The following is a 21295-nucleotide window of genomic DNA, read 5'->3' as shown; positions in this document are numbered from 1 at the left end:
ATTTTTTTTTTTTTTTTTTGCTTAGCATATAGAGCAAGTAAATAGAGATGACAGGTAGGTAGCTAAATAAGATAGTAGATGGCAGATAAAATCCCTGACTATCAGGGCAGAAAGAATTTATGAGGGAGCTGCCATGGGTAACATAATACAGCCAAGTTCAGAATCACAGACAAGAGTGCAAGGCAGGCAGTACTGCATTTCAAGAACAAGTATTGTCCTTACCATTCTGCTACGGTTTAATGCTAAGTCACCTGTCGTTCTTTTTCATTTCATTTTGTTTTTCTTTCCTTGCTTTCTAGAATTAAGGGAAGTTCTTCCCTAACTTGGGTTGCTATGCAGAGATGTGAAATTTCATTGGCTCTGAATTCTGTCAAGTAGGGACTACAGGGAGCTGTGTTGATATCAATACATATCGATGCACCCTGTAGTTTCAGAGATCACGAAAGAGTGCATTACTTATTTCCACAACAACAAAGCTGAGAGTATTTTGGAAGAAGCTAGTTATTTTACCTGAGTACTTTCTCCCAGGTGACAGTAGACTAGAGCCTGGGAATTTAAATTTGGGGGTAGTCCTTTTTTTTTGTAAAAAGTTTTTAAGGTGAGCTACAGCATCACTCCTGATGTAAAGAAAAATTAAAAGACCATTGCTGTTATTTGCATCCATTTAGTCAACTATGCTGAAAATATGGAAAAAATATTATTATGCTCATTCAGACTATATTTTATTTGTTGTTTACTAGGCTGGCCTGACATGATATGATTTGTGCTTTGCGGGGTCACAACAAGCTACTAGCAGGACAATTTGCTGAATCAAGAGGATGATTGTGTCTGGTGCCAGTCAGTCGCAATTAGGGCCAGGATCAGGGAGGCCCAGGGCTTGTGCATCGTCTTGGGCAAGCCGCATAGAAACCAGCTCACCTGAAACTAATTGTCACAACAGAGACCTTATGCAAATGAGCCCTGGGGTTAGCGTGGGAAAAGAAAAACTGTCGCAAAGATAGGTGACCTGCTGAGCAGGGGGTCTGTTGCTGGGGAAATCTTTGTTCAATGAGTTTAAAAATGTTTTCATTGTTCAAAAAAAAAATGGCATACACAATCACCAAGAGTGTGGCAAACACACTCATCTAAAATTCCAATAAAGTAGAAGCCTGCTTTGGAGCATGCAATAAATTGGGAGTCTACACTTTATAAGAGCTATAGCAGAAAAATAATTCTCTTTGCAAGGGCCTTTAAAGTTTAGGTGCTGGGCACTGCAGAGTAGCCTACCTTGAAATTTACTTGGAAGGCCAGGCCTACCGCTAAACATTGGTAGAATTTACATCATATTTTCTACCGGCCTTCTAGCAGCCCACCTCCACACAGCCATGAAGGATGCATGTGAACTAGGCAAACAGCTATTTCTAACTCATCTTTACTTTTGTCTCAGGTAGAAAACAAGGGCCACCAGAGTTCTCTGTCTCCTGGCCAAATAATCTAGGAAACAATAGCAGTTTCATGAATTGCCGTTTTTAAATGTTCACAAAATCAAATTGAATGCAAGCATTGTGAAATTTTGGGAATGGCTATGAAACTCAATTGATAATGTTTCATAGAAAATTAGCAAACTAAAAGTAAAAATTATTTTTAATTTTTGGCTTGCTTCCCCCTTTTAACTGCTGATTAAAAACATTTATCAATTGTCATTGTTGTGATTTGATCTTACTATAGCACTTTTTTGAAATAACCTTCAAAATGTTCAACTTTAGAAAAATATATAGAGAAAGCTAGTCTAAGGTAATAATAAACATTTAGACAGACTCTTGTAACAAAGTTGCTTTTTGGTTCTTCAATTGATTTTTAGCTTGGTTAGTCCTGTTCTTTAAAAAGGTGCATTGACACTGCTTAATTTTTCACTGGAGAGTTACATATGTTGTATTAAATAATGCACATATTCACCCAACAATACAAATACAATGTCAAGAAAAGGAAATGGAGCATTCTAAACTTTTGCAATAGCAAATAGCCAAATTATTTTGATACTACAGAAAGGAAAATTTGAATAAAAACTTTAGGTGAGAGAAAAGAAAGTTGTCTTGCATCAATTTTGGATGCAGATGTTATTTGTTTCAAATTACTGAATCTAAGAAATTAAATGTTTCCATTGTGTTTTTTAAAGGGTTAGATTGAAATTTGGCTTTGTATCTGATAAGCAGGCTCAGGAATTAACTTGGTAGACACTAAAACCAATCTAATGAAAGTTAAGATCAAAAGAAGTGAGACAATCACAACTTAAGTTTAAAAACAAAAACTCTTTTGTCCCTTCACCACTGTCTGAAATAATTTCCACATATAGGATACATTTCACAGTGGGTACGAAGTGCTCAGCTTTCACTCATCAAACTTTAATCGGAACTGCATTTTAGTTTTTGAATAAAGAACACTTAAAAAATTTAGATGCAAATTATTTTGCATTATTCATGCTCTAAGTGTCCTTGCAGATTTAAATACTTCTGAGGCCACCTTGATTCAAGTAATTACCTAGGCCCTCACTGTTCTGTCATGAATAAGGTATTTTGTACAAGTAAAGTATGCACCCAATGAGCTTTTAAAGTGGCTTTACACTGAACTTGTGTGTTGCTTCCTGTGCATGAGTGAGCTGAACATGCATCACAATCTGTCTCAGGTGGGAAACCCTGGCTTGGGCATCCACGGGTGACGGGATTAAACCTAGGCATCTCCCTCCACACACATGCTCTTCCTTTTGTTTCTTCTTAGGGATCTCAAAGTGATTTTCCTGCCTGATTCTAGTAGCAGTTTTAGAATGGAAAAGAGCAAAAGACTGTAGGAAAAAAAAAAAGAGGGAAAGGGGCTGTAATTCTGCTTAACCCTCCCATCATCAGAGTTCATTGAAAATATCCACTTTGCAGGCCACCTCGTCTCCATCATCAGAGCTTGTATGTAAGGTAAGAAGTCTCTGATTTCCCAGGGCTTTGTACATCTGCCTCCTTATCTGTCAGTCTCGCCTCCTGGGCTATTGTAGCTAGGTACTAGTTCCACTCTAGTATTGTCAGTGAAATGGCACTGGCTTCAAATTCAAAAGTAACTGAAGGATGCTTACAACTGGAGATGAAAGTGTCCACAAAGCATAAATCAATAAATTTACACACACACGTACAAAGAGGGTTTGTAAGAGTTAAATGTAACTGGCTGAAGCTTGTAGCTGGCATTTGTTACAAAGTGCCCAAGCCTTTCCTTTCCAACTCCGTGGCTTTGAAGAATTATAGGAATTTTATGATGTGCTATTGGAGTTATACTGGCAGAGATTACAGAAAAGGGGTTAAAGTTGGTTTATGGTAGAAAAAAATTTATGCAGAAACCAATAAAAATAAACACACTCAAGTAGACTAAACTTGCTAGGCTTTTAGTTTTAGTTTAACAAAGGAAGTTTAGATGAAAGTAAATGTTGCAGCTTTTAGAAAATTAGTTGACACTCATACTTGATCATCTTTACTACACAGCGGTATAATTAATATTTAAACATTCTAATAATGCAGCTTGCTTTGCATGCACTTTTCAGCCTCACAACAGTATATTTTATCTGGAATTGTGTTAGCATTTTCTTGGGTACTGCCCATTTTCATAGAGTTAAATTTAAAATAGAGTATGGCCTTAGCTCTTATGGCCAGTAAAACATCAATAGGAAAGTGAACAGGTTTCTTCAATCTACCAGACAGTTTATTATTAAGACCAATATTTACCCGAGATAATAGATAATATATAAATTTTGTTTCATTGCCCCTGTGAATGTTTTGAAATGATCCAATTAGATTGTTTGAAGGTTGCATTTGGCTGTTGTCCACACACTTCTGTCCAAAACAGAAGGATTCTGACCATGTAAAAGCAGAATGAAATCTGCAAGTAACATATGAAATACTAGCACCTTCCTGCCCACTTATTAAGGGCATTTGCTTAAGATAGTGAAGAATTTTAGATTGAAAAAAAATATTGAATCACTTAGTTTTTGGTACCATCTTCTCAACTGGGACAGCTAAACACTCGGGAACATAGTAAAACAATAAAGCTAGTAACATGTAGAGAAGTAAGCTAATTGGGAGAAGACTGCACTAGTTTATTTTCCTATGAGAACTTTCTTCCTGTTGCAGTCTCGGGGCTGTAGGTGGTAGGGAAAAGTTGTTTCAGGTGCTGCCCCCAGTTTGGTCCCTTTGAAGAGTGCAAGGTGCCCAGTGTTCTTAATCTTCTAGTGTGATGGTGAGAAAGAGCATTCTACTTTTCCACTGTAACTTGTGTCCTTTTTGTGAAGCAGAATTTGCATGCACATATTTACTGCTCATTCTTTATAAGTGAGTAGGTGTGCTGTGCTCCAAGTCTATTTTGAGACTCAGCCCACTTTAACCCCTTGAGGCCCACTTCATGATAGGTCCTGCCCTGCCGGAATCTTATCCTTGAGTGAAGCATGAAGCTATAATGGATCCAGAGCCAACGTTAAGGCGTCTCATTCGCTTCATTTTGGGAGGTTTTTGGAGCTGTGCAGCACAAAAGAGAACTAAACTAACATTAGGCAGGTTAGTTTTCAAGGAAAAAGTAATAGAAAAAAATATCCAGTATAAAATACGACTACATAGGTGCAGTATGTAAACTAAGCTCCACACTGAACAAGCCACGGGAATGTCATAAAGTAGACATCGAGAGATGGTTTACACTGGTTGTTTTATTTTCTTATGTCCAAAGGAAGCCATTTTTGCAGGCTCTTAGACATGATCATTTTATTTCTGATATGCAGAAACTGAACCAACAGTTTGGTATCTTTGCATTTCATTGGTTTTTTTTTGCAGAAAGAGAGTTAAGTGAACTCAATTTACAAATAGCCTAACAGCCCAGGGACTATTTAAAACCTGCCATTGAGGTGGTAGAGATAAGTCGAACCCAACTGCTGTCACATGTATGGGTTTGACAGATAGGTAGGTCGAAGAGTGGACAAATTAAAAGCATTTTTCATATGCTAATCTCCACCTGCACAAGAATAATTTTTAAAAAGACAGCCTACTGGCAGGGTAAATTCAAGAGCTATCAGCACTCTATTACTTCTAGGAATTATGACACAAAAAATAAATACTTTTTTGAGAAAAGCCTGCTATAGAATCTTAATTTCAGATGGGTGTTATGACAGCAATGGGCCAGCAATATTGTGGAAAGAAAACTAATGTATGTAGATATGGCTTTTTAACGGAATTAGTAATTCCCTCAGTATATAATTGGTTTGAAATTATATGCGAGGAATTACTTTTTAAACTGCAAGTAGAGATCAAAGTGAAAACAAGAGCCGATCTTGCTCTTCAGGTGGTAGGTGTGTGTGAACTTCGCAGTCCGAGTGAGAACCAGTCAGGGGAGTCAGTCAGGACCCACAGATTAACCCATAGAAGCGAAATCTGAGATGGTTTATAACAAGTAGGTAACAGTTTCAGGCACCTGTGAGAATGCATAGACTAAAACTTCATGCATAGACTAAAACTTCATGCTGGGACAAAACAGGGCAGGACGTTTGAGGTAGCAAGTGAGAAGATTTTACCCTTATTATGACAAAGCTTCTCCGAAAATTGCTAAAATGTTGCCGGGTTATTATTAAATGCTCACCCTTTCTTGAGGTTTTGTATTATTTTACAAAAATCTTTTGAAGTTTCCTTTAATATCGATAAATATTCAAATTTTCACATAATTTCTGCACTTCAGTTTTGAATGATAGAAAATTTCCCATGCTTAGTGAGTTTCCCTTCAAGTAAGAAAGCATTTCTTGAAATAAATAAGAACATTGCACTTCTTTTCCTAGTGTTGTGAAGACAATATTTACCTTACGTTATAAGGCTAACACTCACTAATTTATTATAGTCCTAAGAGTTCAAGAAAAATCTTAAGCAGAAAAAGATAATGACCCCAAAGTAATGCATGGTTATGGTAATCTGATATAAAGTCCTATCTTTTTCTCAACAAGGTTCATAGGCTCAGGAAACTTACGGTTAAAGTGCCTATAAGCACGTTAGATACATCAATTATTTTGTAGTAATAGAATAATTTTCAAGCTCTATAAGTTCATTTCTAGTTCATGGTTCCCATACTGATATTATTTATAAATGCACCCTTCTCTCCTAGCAGAGAAGGACCACAGGCCAGTTTCTGGCTCCAGAGCCTTCTTCATGTGGAAGGGGAAATTAAAATAATGACAACATATTTAGGCAGTAAATGAAATGCTTTGCTGTGGCTTTACTTACAGCAAACCCTGGACAATGATCATTTTGCTTTTTAAAAATGCAAGTGGAACCTCTAGCCTGATGCAGTGTGGTCAGGCTGCTAATGTAAAGGAGACAAGTCAGCATCATTAACATTCTTTGATTGGAGAGCGCACTAGGAGGTAGATAACAGAGCAGCACAGGCGACCCACCTCCTGGCCAGGGGAGAACAGTGCCTGGAATGTCTGCAATGTGTTTCTATTCTTGTAGCACCTATGTGTGGCCACCCATCTGGTCTGAATCAATCAGTCTCATCCCAGGGCCCTGCTCCTCTCCCAGCTGAAATAATACCCTTGTCTCCCCAGCCTCTGCCTTTAGGAGGCCACTGCTCACCACTGCCCAGGCAAGGCCTCTTAATGAGGCTGTGTGTTTGTAAACATTGGTGAACCCAGGATGAGGCGCTGGATAGAATTACGTGAAGGATAGAATTTTTAAAGGATATTTTGTGGATAAACTGTTCTTCTAGAAATGGTACTTGGGAAACATGGATGAATCATTTGAGAAATACGTGACCACAGAGAATAAAAATGATGCTACATCATTTTGTGTATGTGCATCCATTTTCTCTTGTTTTGATGTGCTGGGGATCAAACCCAGGGGTCTCTCATATGGCAAGCGCTCTAACACTGAGCTACAGATCTCCCCAGCTTCTACAATCTAATTTTTTAAGACGATTCTTTGCCTTGAGTTTAAACCATGAATTGATGTGCTGTTTTACCTGAAACAGATAAAGCCAGGATATGAGACCATGACCCTGACTCAGCCTGACATCGTGGGTATTTTCTTACCCACTTCATCCTGCTCTGGGCTTCAAGAACTAACTTTCACTTTGCCTACACTTCCATAACAACCCTCTGCCCCTGCTTCTAGGCTGCTTTCCTAGCATTCTTCACATGCACATCCTGTTCACTAACAAGCCAGCATCCATATCGCCCCATCAGATTCCAACACACTTGACAGCTTGATATTCCTGCTACAATACTACTCACCTCTGGTAAGGGTCAAGGCATTCACCAGTTAAACCAGCCTTGCTTTTAGGACCACATACCACTCTTCCCACATGAGACCTCAAATCTTACTGACATTGGCTTTGGTAAATTAAATAACATGGCATAAAACTACTTATTTACCCTATCTGCCCAGTTTTCCATTGCAGTGGGAAATACCACCCTATGGTGGACCTCCCAATCAGGAACCCCATAGTTATTTTTGTCTCACCGCTAGCTTTCTTATTCCCCACATCCAGTCTGTTACCAATTGTTGTTACTTTTTCTTTGCCAACATTGCCTGAATCCACCCCCTTCCTTTTTCGTTCTCATAGTTGTGGTGTTAGTCTAGGCTTTGGCCTTGGTCCACTGGGATTTTGCAGCCTCTTTCCTCTCTCCTGCCACATGTAAATATCAAATCCCAGCTTGCTTAATACCTTTGATGGACTTCTTTTTCCCTTGGATTTGCCCTTCACTGGTTCATCCTCTGTCTTGGACTCCACTGACTCTGTGCCACCTCTTCTCTGGTCTGTTTTCTAACCTTCACATTATATGTCTCACCTTTTCATCTAACTGCCTCCTGTGTGAATCTTTGTTTTTCTTATTGGAGCTAAGCTCTTAACGTTTGTTCTTTATTCAGTTGTTCTCTAGTTGCTTCGGAAATACTTATTTACTCTCCATGTTCCTGATATGCATCCCTAAGTGGTAGATCCTGACACTTTTCTTTTGGGGGACAGGGTGGGGTTAACCCTAATCTTGCTCTGTAGCCCAAGTTGGCCTCAGACTCATGGCAATCCTCCTTCCTCAACCTTTCAGTGCTGGGATTATAGGTGTGGGATTACAGGAGCCACACATGGCGCCCTCCCACTTTCGTTAGTCCAGGGCTTTCCTTCCCTTCCTTCCTTTCTGATGTAGCAAAGTGTTGTTATGGTGAAAATCTCCAAATTCTAAATGTCCAATTTCATCCCTGGCCACCATTGACAATGGGTAGCTACCTAACATCTCTGCACTGCAGTTTCCTCATCTATAAAATGGGCTAAACTGAAGAATAAAGGAAATATTTTGTTTTAAATACTGCTGGTAAACACCATAGTAACCACCACTTAAATATTTACTGTCATTATTACCACATCTCACGGGATAAGTGTCCAATCACACGCCCTTCAATCGTCATCCCACTGTGTGCTCTTTTATCATTACATGTAAATTTCAGTGGCAACACATCTGGTTTTCTTCATTCTGACTCTAAAAATAGCTTGTATGTCTTCTAGAAATTAAGAACAAATTTAATTGATCATACCTAGTATCAAACCAGGTAATGATGATGATTTAAATGCATTTACAAATGATTATGAAAAGGATATTAAGGATGACAATGGTGGTGATGAAAGCATGACCAGATGCTCCTTTGAGTTAACACTCTTTGCTTTGAGTCTCCAAGAAAAATACAGTACTTCTCCTAAAATTAGTGTTTCCCCATTACATGGAAGCATGTTATGCGTAAGAAAATATATTCTGCAGTATGCATGAGATTTATGTCTCAGAAGGCAGAGAAATGGTGAGAATTTTAAGTGTTCTACATACTTATTTAGATCTCACATCAGGAGATAAAACAAATGAAAACTCTGACTTGTTAATAATTTACATTTTAGTGGAAAATTCGTACATGCTGTTAGGATACCTCTAAGACCCAACACAGAAAATGCAAATAACTTATATCCACTGTGCACTGAAGGCAGAAATTGAGAAGAAAACAATAGCAATTTAGTAAAGAAGAAATAAAACAACCAAAGGTTTTCAAGGGAAGATGGACCATATTTACAGGGCTAAAACTGTACTTGTTAACTTCAGATGACTCTTGAAGTATTCATATAGATGATCTCTCCATTCATCAGGTGTTTCTTGCAGAAAGTCCACTGGGCCTACCTCACCACCTAGGAAGTAGCTTACAAATAGGGGATTTCTTTTTAGAAAGCCACATCATTACTCTTCTCTAATAGCTTATGCAGAAGTTTTCTGGTGGAAGGGAAAGCCCAAGCCCCCACCACTACCACCACCACTACCACTACAGAGAGAGAGAGAGACAGAGAGAGACAGAGAGAGAGAGAGAGAGAGAGACAGAGAGAGAGAGAGAGAGGAGTGTGCATGACAATAACTACCTCTGTCCCTTTGGTTTTTTTCTTTTCATGCCATGGAACTTTTTAGCCTTGCTGCCTGGGTAACTGCTCTGGAAGGTTGGAATATCTGTTGTGGAAGGCAGTTTGTGATTGAGGACCCTCTGACACAACCTTTTGTTGCATTGAGGTGTTTGATCCTCTTTTTCTTTCTTCTAAAACCAATCCCATCCCTTTAAAAAAATGGATAACCAGCACTTCTTTTACTTATTGTCAGCTTTTGGAAAGTTACTGTGGGGTTTGTAGAAGTTTAACTAGTTAACTCTTTGCCTGCTGATGCGTCTCTGCCCTGGCTGAGTATGATTCTTTCCAAACAGGAAAGGTTTTAATTGCTTATATCAGGTAACTGCTGCTTTTATGCAGACAGAGTGAGTGAGACATTTTGAGGTCCAGAAATAAAAAGTTTGCTTTTAAAATCTTCAAATATTAGAGTGATTCAGGCTTTGAAATTGGACATATTTTTATTTTTATTTTTGTCCCAGAACTGAAACGGGAGATGTATGGCTGCCATTTGAAAAAAAATGGCAAGAATATACTGTTTTTTGATTCAAGAGCAACAGGGTTTGGTAATAAATAAATGCAAAGGATGACTTCAAAACTGAGAGGTGTAACTGAATGATAACAAAGGAAAAGAGGCAAAGAAAGAAAAGTGTAAGGGGCTTGTTCTCTTCAGCCAATGAAATGCTGCAATATTTTCCCCAAAAGAAGGGATACAACCCAGGCTATAAAAGAGAAAAGAAGCTTAAGTGGATTATTTGACCAAAAAAAAGCAACTTATGGTTTCTAGATTGTGACCTACATTCTCTACACAATAATGATGTTTTACGGTGGTGATAGGGTTAATAACCTAACATCATTCATGTAGTGTTTTTTGAAAATTGAATTTTACTGCTACAAAGTAAATGTAACAGCCCTCTGGAGACAATATTACAGGCACTTTATTGTTTGCTAAGCTGATGTCATCTTTCTACAGACTGACTTTAAAACAAAGGCAGAACATTTATTACAAATATCACTGTGTGAAAGGAAATCTACTGAAATATTGTTTAGAAGGTGAGCTGATAAAAAGTATTAATACTTGGCTTTGATCATCTTACACTGTAAAGTTATGACTTCAAAATACTTTTCATGTGATCTCTCTTCAAGGCAAACTTCATCCTGGAAATTTTTCCCCAGGTCTCTGCCATCATTGGTCCTCAAGCTGGAATATTTGTTTAAGCTCCACGGCTGTTACAAATACATTTTTACTCTCTAAGGCAATTTTGTTAACAAAGTTGATGAGATTGTGTGAGAGAGATTAAATAGCATCTTTCAAAGATGTTGTGTGCATGATTTAAGAAACAAAGTATGGCCACGAAGCTGTTTGGGTTCTATAATGAACTTTCCAAATCACCTGTAAGTAGTGACTGCAAAGTTTGCAATTTAAATAAGCTCTTTGAGTCACTGCCAGGCAAACATTCCACATCACAGGTTGTTTGTAACTCAGAGTTTGGTCTCTGTATCTGATGCACGTGTAATACAGCGTGAAGTTGTTTGTGGATCACAGAGAGCTTCTTAGAGCTTCATTTTCACACTGTAGCCCTTGAAAATGTATCAAATGAGCTGACACATTTGGCTCTTCCTTACAAGGCACAAGTAATTTGTTTGTAAATCAGTTACCTTTCAAGAAAAGTTAAATTAGGGAGAACTCTCATTTCTTTGATGTTTGCCCACTTAGAAAGCCAAAGAGCAAATTAATGATTATTGTGAAGTAATAACGATAATGAGGAAAATATAATTTGGTGAGCTACACTATCTCAAAATAATTTTTCAGGTAAGGTATATAAATTACATCTCAAAAGACTGAAACAGCTTGATGCTATTTTCTAAGAAAACGATTTACTGCTCTGCCTTTGTCTCTGAAGTGTGGTTGGAAGAAATACACAGGTCAAAGAAATTGGGTTAGAAAAAAATCCCTGTTCTAGGTTAGGTGTAGGCTCCTATGAGTTGTGTCAAATAGGCAGTCTGCAGCCCTCAGATCGGTGGACTGTAGTTTCACAAGTGTTTGTAAATGCTTCGTACCGATGGTATTTTTACCATCCAGAAATGAATCTGGATACATCTTCTTGGCAAGCTTTGTGAAGGCAATGAGTTGGTGCTAAAGGTTGTGCCCAGAAAAAAAGCTATCCACATGACAGTTGTGATCCACGCAGGAACTGAACTGCAACATTTTAAAAACTTACTGAACTAACGAGTGTACTTTTGTGTGGAGAAATCATTTTTTAATGCTTGCATCATTTTAAACATGTTACTCTAAACCATTAGCTACTTATCTTGTGCCAGGTACTACAGTAGCACTCAGGGTCTAAGGGTAAGTCCCCACAGAGCCTCACAGTTCTGTGTCAGAAAGAAAGATTTGGCAAAGCTCAGACCTGACACATTGTAAGTATCCAAAACATGCTTGTTGAGTGACTGATAGAACAACTCCAGTGACAAGAAGCACGTCCTCCATTCAGTGTATGCACAAGAAGGGACTAAGAGTCTCGTTCTTTGAACAGGTTAGCAAAGCTATAAGAAAAGACATACTTAAAGTGGCCTTTAAAAAAAATTAGTAGCTTTAGCTGTGTGGGACATGGAGGCATGGTCCACTGGTGGTGGAAACACCACCCCACACCTGAAAGTGGCATGATTTTTAGTGGAACAGCCTACTTCTGATCCCTTCCCTTCCAAAGCTGCTTTAAGGAGTTGGTTCTTGTTTCCTCATTCCCTGTTGTACTGTAAGCAACACACACACACACACACACACACACACACACACACACACACTCCACATTGGAATTCAAGGGTTCACTCTGGCATGCAAGAATCAGTGCTCTCATTCTCTTTCTGAAAAGAGAGTCCCATGCCTGTTGATCATATTTATCCCTAAAATTCATGTCTTAGTTGCCCACTAAGAAAGCTAGTTCTTGACCCAATACTATCCTTAAACATCTGACCCATAAGAAAATAAGGACAGGACAACTGTTAATATATAAACCCCAACAGTCTTATAAGAATAGGGTCTTTTGAAACATCAAGGTGAAACAGTCTTATTAAATTGTTAAAGTTGCTTTTTATCTGCAGCTTAGCAAGAATTCTTATGGTTGGGGCACTCAAAACAGGACAGTTTGGGACAGTTCCAACTGTATGAGGTCTGTGTCACTGCCTCCATAAATAGAATCAAGCTTCCTTTCTTCCACAGCCCTACATTTCCTTGCCTTTGATTCCTTCCTTTGCTTTCTCTCCTGGCAGCCTTTCCTCTCTCCATAGGCAGATGTGCTATTTTTCCCATTTGCTAGATCCCCCTCCCCAAGTCTTCCAAACTCTCCTTTGAAGTCTCTATTACCAATACAATCACTTTGGTTTCCCTCCTGTCCCTTCTCTCACTGTTCTGGCATCTTCTCTCCCTAACCCCATTAGTTGCATCTGCTGCCCTACCATTCAGCCTGTGCTAAATAGTAGTGCTCTTGACACAACTTCAGTTTGTCTGCTAAGTACTCAATCAGCATGCATTGCTGTCTTCTGATTTGTAGGAAAGGGGCAAAAGTGAGTAAGCTGGCTCAAAAATCTCCACATGATTCAGCTCTGCCCAATCAGACCAAGAAAAATGGGAAATGGACAACTAATGTGAATAAAAGAAATGTGTTTTAGTTAAGAATAGAAATTGCACAAACTTGGTTCCTGATGCCTGTAGTAGATAGCATATCCCTCACATGGTGCTCAGATGGTGCAGAAAATGCAAAGATGAATGAATGAAGGGAGGTATATAAATAATTGCAGTACATTTTAGTCAACTGGGGTTCTTTTCCTAGAATCCATTAATGGATTTTTCAAGGACTGTGTGAACCACCAAAAATTGTAATGTTTTGTTCATTGATGTATTTTCATAAGCAGTGGATCCATATCTTTCATCAGATTCATAAAAGTCTCTATGCCTCCCTCCTTCCACCCCTCAAAAATGAAAGTTAAAAATCATCACTCTCAGGGGAGATACTGGTTGTCCATGCTTTCCCCCAGCTCTCTTTCCCCAGCACATTTCCGTATCCTACATGACTTGGGCAATTCAGAAAGTAGAACCATGGGGTTTTAAAAGCAAATTTTACCTTCTTTAAAAGAAAAATATTTAAACCACCTACCATGTTATACAATTCCCATTTTTTTTATTATTTTAGTTTTACCACAATTCAAAGACAGACCTTTTCTTTTAACAATGGGTATAATCACACATCTGAACATAAGAATTAGTTTTATGCAGTTCCATAGAAAACCAAAATCTTAAGGAACACTTTCAAAACAACCAGAGAAAAATAAACCATTCCTCATGTCAGTCTTGTTAGAGAGGGATTAAGAAACTGGCAATTATTTTGGCGACCTTAATTGTCGCACGGCAGGAAAATATGTAATTAGAGCACGTTCCCAGGCCTGCACACCTGCAGCACATCCTACAGTATAATGTCAGCTTTCAGTGCCTGCCGGTGCCAGGTTCTAGCACAACCAGTCACAGTGACGCTCTGAGAACATTTCGGACTCATGTAATGTGGCTTCTGTGTATGAAAGAAGCAGGCATTTACACTACCACACAATGGAGCGCATTGCTGCAACACTGGTTTCATTATTTCTGACGCCTACCTTCAGCTCTGCCCCGGTTTACTCCGTTTGAGGTTTTATTGTTACGGTATAATAGTCCTGTACATTTTTGAAATTCCCTTATTATTCAGCTTATTAATACAGTACTGACTTGATTATCAGGCTGCAGTTGTGAAGCAGAAGATTCAGTGCATTAGCTAAGTCAGAAGCTGAGTAAATTCTTGGTATAATGAGAACAATTGTTGGACTTTTTTGTATGTAGAAAGATGGGCTCTGGTAGTTCACTAAATAGTTGTATTTGGAATTCACTCTATATTCTCTATATGTTGTGGAGGATTTGTTTTTCTTATGGAGAAAGCTTAAAATGTGTTCTCACTAATCTGACAGTGTTTCAGGGTCTGGGAAGATTCCATCATGATTTCCTTAGCCTTTTCTTTTTCTTTGATTGGCTTTCCTCAACGAAAAGAAACATGTTAGGGAAAACTATTTAGAATGAAGAAATAATAAGCAGGGAGCCTGCTTTTCAGACAATTCCATAATCCGGCATACTGATAGTTAACAGACTTTCCCCCCCTAAGGGAGATACACTGTATTTTGCTATCTGACATGTTGTCATATATAAAGAAATCAATTGGTAATTAAATGATGCACCTTGTGAAGATGACAAAAGGCATTTGGTTGCGAAAAGAGAACTGGGTTTTGAGGGGTTTGTAATGAAGGCCTAATGACTATTCATAAGAGATTTTCAGTGTGTTGATCCACTTGACTGGAAAGTTCTGCCCTGGAGAGTTAGTGCTGTCAGTTTCTCTCACCTCAGAAAGCCGCCACAGTCGACGGTGTAGAGGATGAGCGAGAAATTATCTAGTTCTTGCTCTAGGCCTGTCTTAGGTCACGTGCAGAAGGCACATCTGGCTTCCTGTAGGTGCAACCTCAGGACATAAACTTTGACTAATTTTTAAACTATAAATATGTACGAGTGACACTGAATAAGTTACCTTTTATTCATATTTCCTTTCTTTTAGAACACATGCAAGTCGGATGATAAGAGGCCTTTTTTTTCTTCCAATTTTAACCTTTATATATTTGCTTGCTAGGCTAAGTGTAACAGCTATGGAAGTTGTCAAGGACCAAATGATATGAGTCTCCTCATGTGAAAGCCAATGATCATACCTTTGCAGAGAATATGCCAAAGTCACCCTGCAGGAAGGTCATTGAAATGAGTGAAGAGAGGTTTCTGTGCAGTGCTTGGAGAAAGTGTTTATAGCCCTACTTGGCAAAAGGTAGTAAGAAATAAAAGTTTGTATACATAAGACTAGACACAAGGCTCCTATCACATAAAGATCTCTAGAATTCCAGAACAGCATTGCTCCAGTGTCTTCATAAAAACAAAAAGAGTGAAAATGCATGCGTTCAAAATAGTTACTGTCAACCACAACTCATATAAAGTGCTAGCATTGGACGATACGAAGATGCAGGAAACAAAATCTCAGTCCTCTCAGTTTATTGAGAAAACAACATGGAAAGAGCTATGGTTGAATTGTATAGTCACATTTGTGTTTTAGAATCCAGAAATGGGCTTTCTAAGAACTCTTGAGATCCACACATGGTGTAAGATTGTTATCTACTTGTTCCTCTTCCCATTGGACAAGCCGTATGAGCAGTGGAAAAGTGAGCTAGGCAAATGAACGTTGCTCCAGCATTCAGGTTCCCTCCCCAGAATTCCAAATGAATGATAGTGACCTGACCGGAGATTCCTGTACATATTTACACTTGGAAGTTGCTTCTCCTTTTCATCTTATCGAGCAGCTCACCTAATCAAAGGTAAACACATCTAACACCTCATTAAGGCTTGTTTTATGACCACTTGCAAGTGGTGTTAGAATTGGAAATATCTGTCCAAGTCTTTATCTAAAATATCTGCAAGGGAGATATGGCAACTACAGAGATTTTATTCTCAGTGTCAAGATAATGTAATATGGAAGATCTATGTGCGAAGATAGCACAGGTGATTTCTACTTGTGTATTGTGGCTACTGAGTTTTGCTGACATGCTTACAGAAGCTGTCAAGGTGGACCAAATGAACGGACAAATACCAAAAACACAATTGTGCTTATTTAATGTACATCGATTGCTTATTTAGGTTACAAAACAAATTAAAAAGTACATTAGAATTTAAACTCCTTTATAGCTGAGCTAATGATTGCTTGTAATATAGTGTCTAGTAAAGAATATTCTATAATACCTGTAAAGCTCAGCTATGTTATCTAATTAGTAGACTTTCATTTAAGTGACTATAATTATGGAATTGAATAGTTGCTTCTCTAAATAACAAAATGGCAGATTTAAATATATAAAATGTTGACTTGATTATTTAATATTTTAGCAAAGACAAACCACCTACATAGAGATTAATTCCACATCAGTGCAGCATTAAAAGGGAGAAAGGATGCCAAGAATCCCATTAATTTGGAATATAAGTGCCTGAAATTTCCTCAAAACATTTACACCAAAGAATACCAATGTGACAATATCAAGCAGTTCTCCCTAAGGATAAAAAGGTAAGGCAAACATGATTTCAAACTGTGCAGTATCACACAATAGAATTGGGGACAGTGCCTGCCACCAGTTGCTAAACACAGCCACCATTTATAAAGCTAAGTGAGTATGTTGTATAGACAACAGCTTCATTACCCTTTTCTCCAGAAAGTTTTCCCTGAGTGTTCATTCATTCCTTTACCCTGAATCCATGGCTTCAGTAAAGACCGTGCTACTTGAAGCCATAGCATGTCACCAGCATGTCCTTGTCATTCTACCATGTGTTCAAGTAAGATAACGCTGGTTCCAAGAAAGTCTACGTATTGCTTAGTTAAATGACTAACTTGAAGGAAAAGAGGTGACCTCTTTCTCTCTCTAAGATTTACTTCGACTACTATTTTTGAAGCAGAGGTTGCCTTCCCAATTAGCTCTCATTACAGCCCTCCTAGACTAGAATCTCCACACTTTCTAACATGAACTGTAGTGGAATGGCTGTATGCAGTCTCTCTGCTGCTCCCCCATTTCCTTCTGAGGCCTTTCGGTTAGAAACACTCAGTGTCACGGTGAATAATCAGTATGGTAGCCACCATTTGCCTTTCCCTTGTAAATTTTGGGAGTTACTTCTACACATAGCTGCAACTGCTCAGAAGGGCTTTTTCACAAATTGTTTACCATGGCAGTTGCTACCCTATTGGGCTTTTCATTCTGAACACATAGGCAGCACATTGATGTCAGTATAACAAATAATGTGCGCAAATTTTAAAAACACTAAATTTACCGAATCCCCACATTATGTTTTCATGCTGGTCTTTCAGAAACTATGCTAATACAATACTCCTATAAACCGATCTCGGTCCTGGCAGGCCCTATTGGAGCTAATGGGGCCTGACAGTTCTTCAGTTAAAAATTATACATGAGGGTCACTTTCCCTTAAATTACCTATTGTATGCCAGCTGTTCACAACTGCAGCACTTCACTTTCTTTGCAGTGGTAGAAACATCTAATTTTCTCATCATATCCATAGTAACTATTCTTGTAGATGCCATTGAAGTTTTTAAGACTTCACGCATACCTTCCTGGGAATCACGCTGGAGTTGCACTTTCCACTCCCTTTATTATTATTATTATTTTTTTTGGTTCTGAAAAATGCAGAGATAGTTCATTTTGCCTGTTTCATGCCATAGCACTTGAGTTATATCATAATTTCTCATTTGCTGCACAACTTTATTCTATTTTTATGCTTCTAAATGATGCAGCGTTAAGTACCCGTGAGTGGCACTTCCGTGCTGTGAGCTCTATCAAAGGAGACCTCAGACAGATAAAACTCCTGGGTTTTTTGTTTTGTTTTGTTTTTTGCTGGGGAGGAGGGAGAGGAGTCATCACCAAGGGGCCTCTTTTGTTTTTCGGGCCTATTAAAACTATAACCAGTAGAACCATTAAAAGAAAGGAAGAATTCACCCCAGTCCTGTGTCTGAATGCAGGCCCTCCTCTCAAACGTTCCTCATTACCACGGAGCAGTTATCTTTGGACTATAATTAAAATGAAGCTTTTTGTTTCCCTTTCTTGCTTTTTGTTTTTTTCAGGATGTCCCCAGTGAAGTATTTCCCCCAAAGTTATTGAGCCTTTTCACCAACAAGTGGCTAGGACTTCACAAGCCCAGCCGCCCCTCACCCCGTGCAGGGTCAAGGGTGGCAAGGAGTGGATGTGGTGCAGAGGTTACGAATTCAGTGGTATTTTCTGCCTTGTGGGTAAAAATGGGGAGGTGGGGTGGGAGGATTTCCTTTAATTATGAAATAAGTGTGATGTTAGTAGTTATTGCTGTAACCTGGTACAAATATTGCATATTTAGAGCCTAATTTTTAGCATATGTTACCATCTGTGTAGTAAGACGGTGACCTGTGCTTTCTGAATCTCTTGGCTTTTAGGGAGCACACAGATTAGAACTAGTTACTGTAGAAACCTGGTCATCCAGATGCTTCTTGAGAATGTGTTATTATTTTCTAAACCTTGGTAGATAAGCCACAGACTGCTGTAGTCCGACAAGGTCACATATCGGTGGAAGCAACATGGCTTTCCCCTTCCCATTGTGTTATCGTCCGGAGTCTGGGGGCATTAATATGCAACAGTTCTGTTTTTCTTTCAGAAGGACTTGTAAACTCTTTAAACAGAAGCACACAGTTTGCAATTGTTGCGGTACTGAGTGGGTGTATAGAAGCTAGGGCTGCAGCCTTGTCCATTTGCAGATAGAATAAAACTGACAATGATGCAATAGGCCTGGCATGTAGACAACTCTGTGGGATGGATGAATGGTGCAGCTCTTGCGGTCCCTCCGGTGGTGGTAGGCCCTGTAATAGCTAGCGTAGGAAGGGTGGTGAAAATGGATATGCACTATTACTACATGTATAAAACTTAACACTGGGGCCATTGCACAGGTGGGGGGTTCCTGTTTATTGATTTTTATGACTTTGTTAGAACATAAGCTTAATGCTTTTATACTCCAGGAGCTCTGGGAGGGCTCACCTTAGGTAATAAACCTTTCTGTACTTTGCGATCGCTCACAGTTTACATGGGGACTCACATTATCCAGTATGAAGCTCAGCTTCCCCCTCGTTCTTGATTTTAGAAGTGCTATAAAAAAGCAAAGAAAATAACTATAGCACTTACATTGAATTTTTTTTTTAAAAAAACTGTCCACTCCTGCTATGAAAATGGCCCCTAATTCTAATTACTCATATTTCCAAGAAAAATTAGTCACACTAACTTATGTTATGTGTTGCCTGAGAGGTTGAAAGCAAATTAGGTTTCCAATAAGACAGTACATCAAACAAAGTAGCATGTTCTTGATGCCTATGACTTTTTTTTAGAATTATGGTTGGACATTTTTGGCAGACAGATTGTCTTTTGCTCTATCAAAATGACAGTTTCTTTTGTAACTGCAACATTCATAATTAGAAGTAGAGAAGCAATCTGCCCAATTTAATATACTAAAAGAAGTTTAGAGTCTTTGCTAGTAATTTCATTATTTTAAAATTTGAATTAATTGACTTAGAATAATACAGTTAAGAAGTATAACCAGCAGGATTACAGAAAGGTTTCTTTTCCTTAAAAAAAGGTTACATTTTCCTTAAAACATAGTACTTAAGTACATAGTACTTCAGATGAGATTAAAATTGTCTTTTTCTGCCAGGTGCCTCGTTCTAAGATTCAGAGCAGGAATGTGAATATTCATCCTTGCAACAGAGCTGAGTGAAGTTGTAGGGCAAACCCTGGGAACAAGGTCACTTTAAACAAAAAAGTTCTCCAACTTTCCCATGCTATGAGACTGGCTGGGCTTAATTAAAGTCAATGGATGACCAAAAAAAAAAAAAAAGTAAAAGAAAACGAAAGAACAACCACCCACTCCATCCCGTCTTTCTAGGCCTCCGTTCCATTCCATACTTGGGCTCCCGATGCTTGTGTTCTCTGCAGATATCAGAAATACCTCTTAATCCCTTCGCAGCGCCAGGGTGTCGGTCCCCTTCTCCAGCCTGCGTCACTTAGGTGCCCCCACCCATACCGCCGTATCAGAAGCAGAGCCCGCACTGCGTGCAGAGCAAAATCATGAGAGCACAGCAACCTTGCTCAGGATGTGAACCCGGGTTTCAGCGACTCTTACGTACGCAGCCCTGGCCCAGCTAAGTCTTTCCTGTTGTCTCAGAGGGCGACCTTTCTTCTCATCTTCTGTAGGCCTCTCTTTTCAAGGTCCAGTGTGTTGCAGGCAGGTCTATGAGGCACAGGCCAAAAGTTTGGAGATGTTAAAATTTGTGGATATTGAAGACTCGAGTTTCTCTCTGTAAGAGAATGAATTCTGCACTCATTTTAAAGAAAACAAGCAAAGCAAGGTTTCTTTTTATATAATTTTTATCATGCTCATCTGTTAAGGAAAATAAAATTTGGGGAGCAGTGCTGCAGATCCAGCTCAAATCAGGGACGCTCTGTCACTCAGCTGTACCCTCATACCTTTTTTATTTTTTGAGGCAGTACCTCAAGAAGTTGCCCTGGCTAGCCTTGAATGTGGGATCCTCCTGCCTCAGCCTTATAAGTAGCTATGATTATAGGCATGCACCACTGCATCCAGGTGATAATAACTCTTTGGCTCTACCCCTTACCTTATCTTATTATGCATCTGTTATTCGTATTTACAAAAGCCACCAAATCTACATATGATAAAGATTTTTTTAAAAAGCAGACCAGCGCTTTTATGTATGAGTTCTTGAGTATTTTCCTCTCTTACAAGCAACAACAACCCAAAGCACCCTGTATATTTTTTTAGTATATTTATAAGAAAGCAGAACATTTTTTTAACTCTCAAAGCTTTGTAATTATAAACTATGCTCTACTATGTCCCAAGTCCCACACTCTCTGACAAGTACGAGTCATTTGTCCTTGCAGATCTGCAAGTGAGAAGGCAAATTTCTCCACTGGTAGTTCTGAAATCTGATGTGGGGTTAAGAGGCCACAGACTCAGAGAGCTGACTATACCAGATACAAACATTTCAATATCTCCTCCAGTATTTTGCTAGCTCCATGGGTCCGTGTCCTAGTGTGTGTGTATGTGTGTGTGTGTCCTAAAGAAGTGATGTTATGGTCTCTTCTCATTAATCTTAATCTATTTAGCTATGTACCTAGACATATATGCATGTATATAATCCTAATCCAAGAAGACAGGGATTAA

General features: G+C 38.8%; 1 protein-coding gene and 1 long non-coding RNA gene across 5 annotated transcripts in view; one reads left to right on the top strand and one right to left on the bottom strand.

Moving 5' to 3' along the window:
• The window catches only part of Zeb2 (zinc finger E-box binding homeobox 2), a 125493-nt gene that overhangs the window by 38565 nt on the left and 65633 nt on the right, over window positions 1–21295 (top strand). The window lies entirely within an intron of this gene.
• LOC104859982 overlaps window positions 19888–21295 on the bottom strand; it is a 14918-nt gene continuing 13510 nt past the window's right edge. Inside the window, exon 3 of the long non-coding RNA XR_779522.1 lies at window positions 19888–20411. This is a non-coding gene — a long non-coding RNA (uncharacterized LOC104859982). The remainder of the gene's footprint in view (window positions 20412–21295) is intronic.

This window comes from Fukomys damarensis, unplaced genomic scaffold, assembly GCF_012274545.1.
Source record: "Fukomys damarensis isolate Sample0158 unplaced genomic scaffold, DMR_v1.0_HiC HiC_scaffold_29, whole genome shotgun sequence".
NCBI classification, from domain to species: Eukaryota; Metazoa; Chordata; class Mammalia; order Rodentia; family Bathyergidae; genus Fukomys; species Fukomys damarensis.
This window is presented reverse-complemented; position numbering and strand designations above follow the sequence as displayed.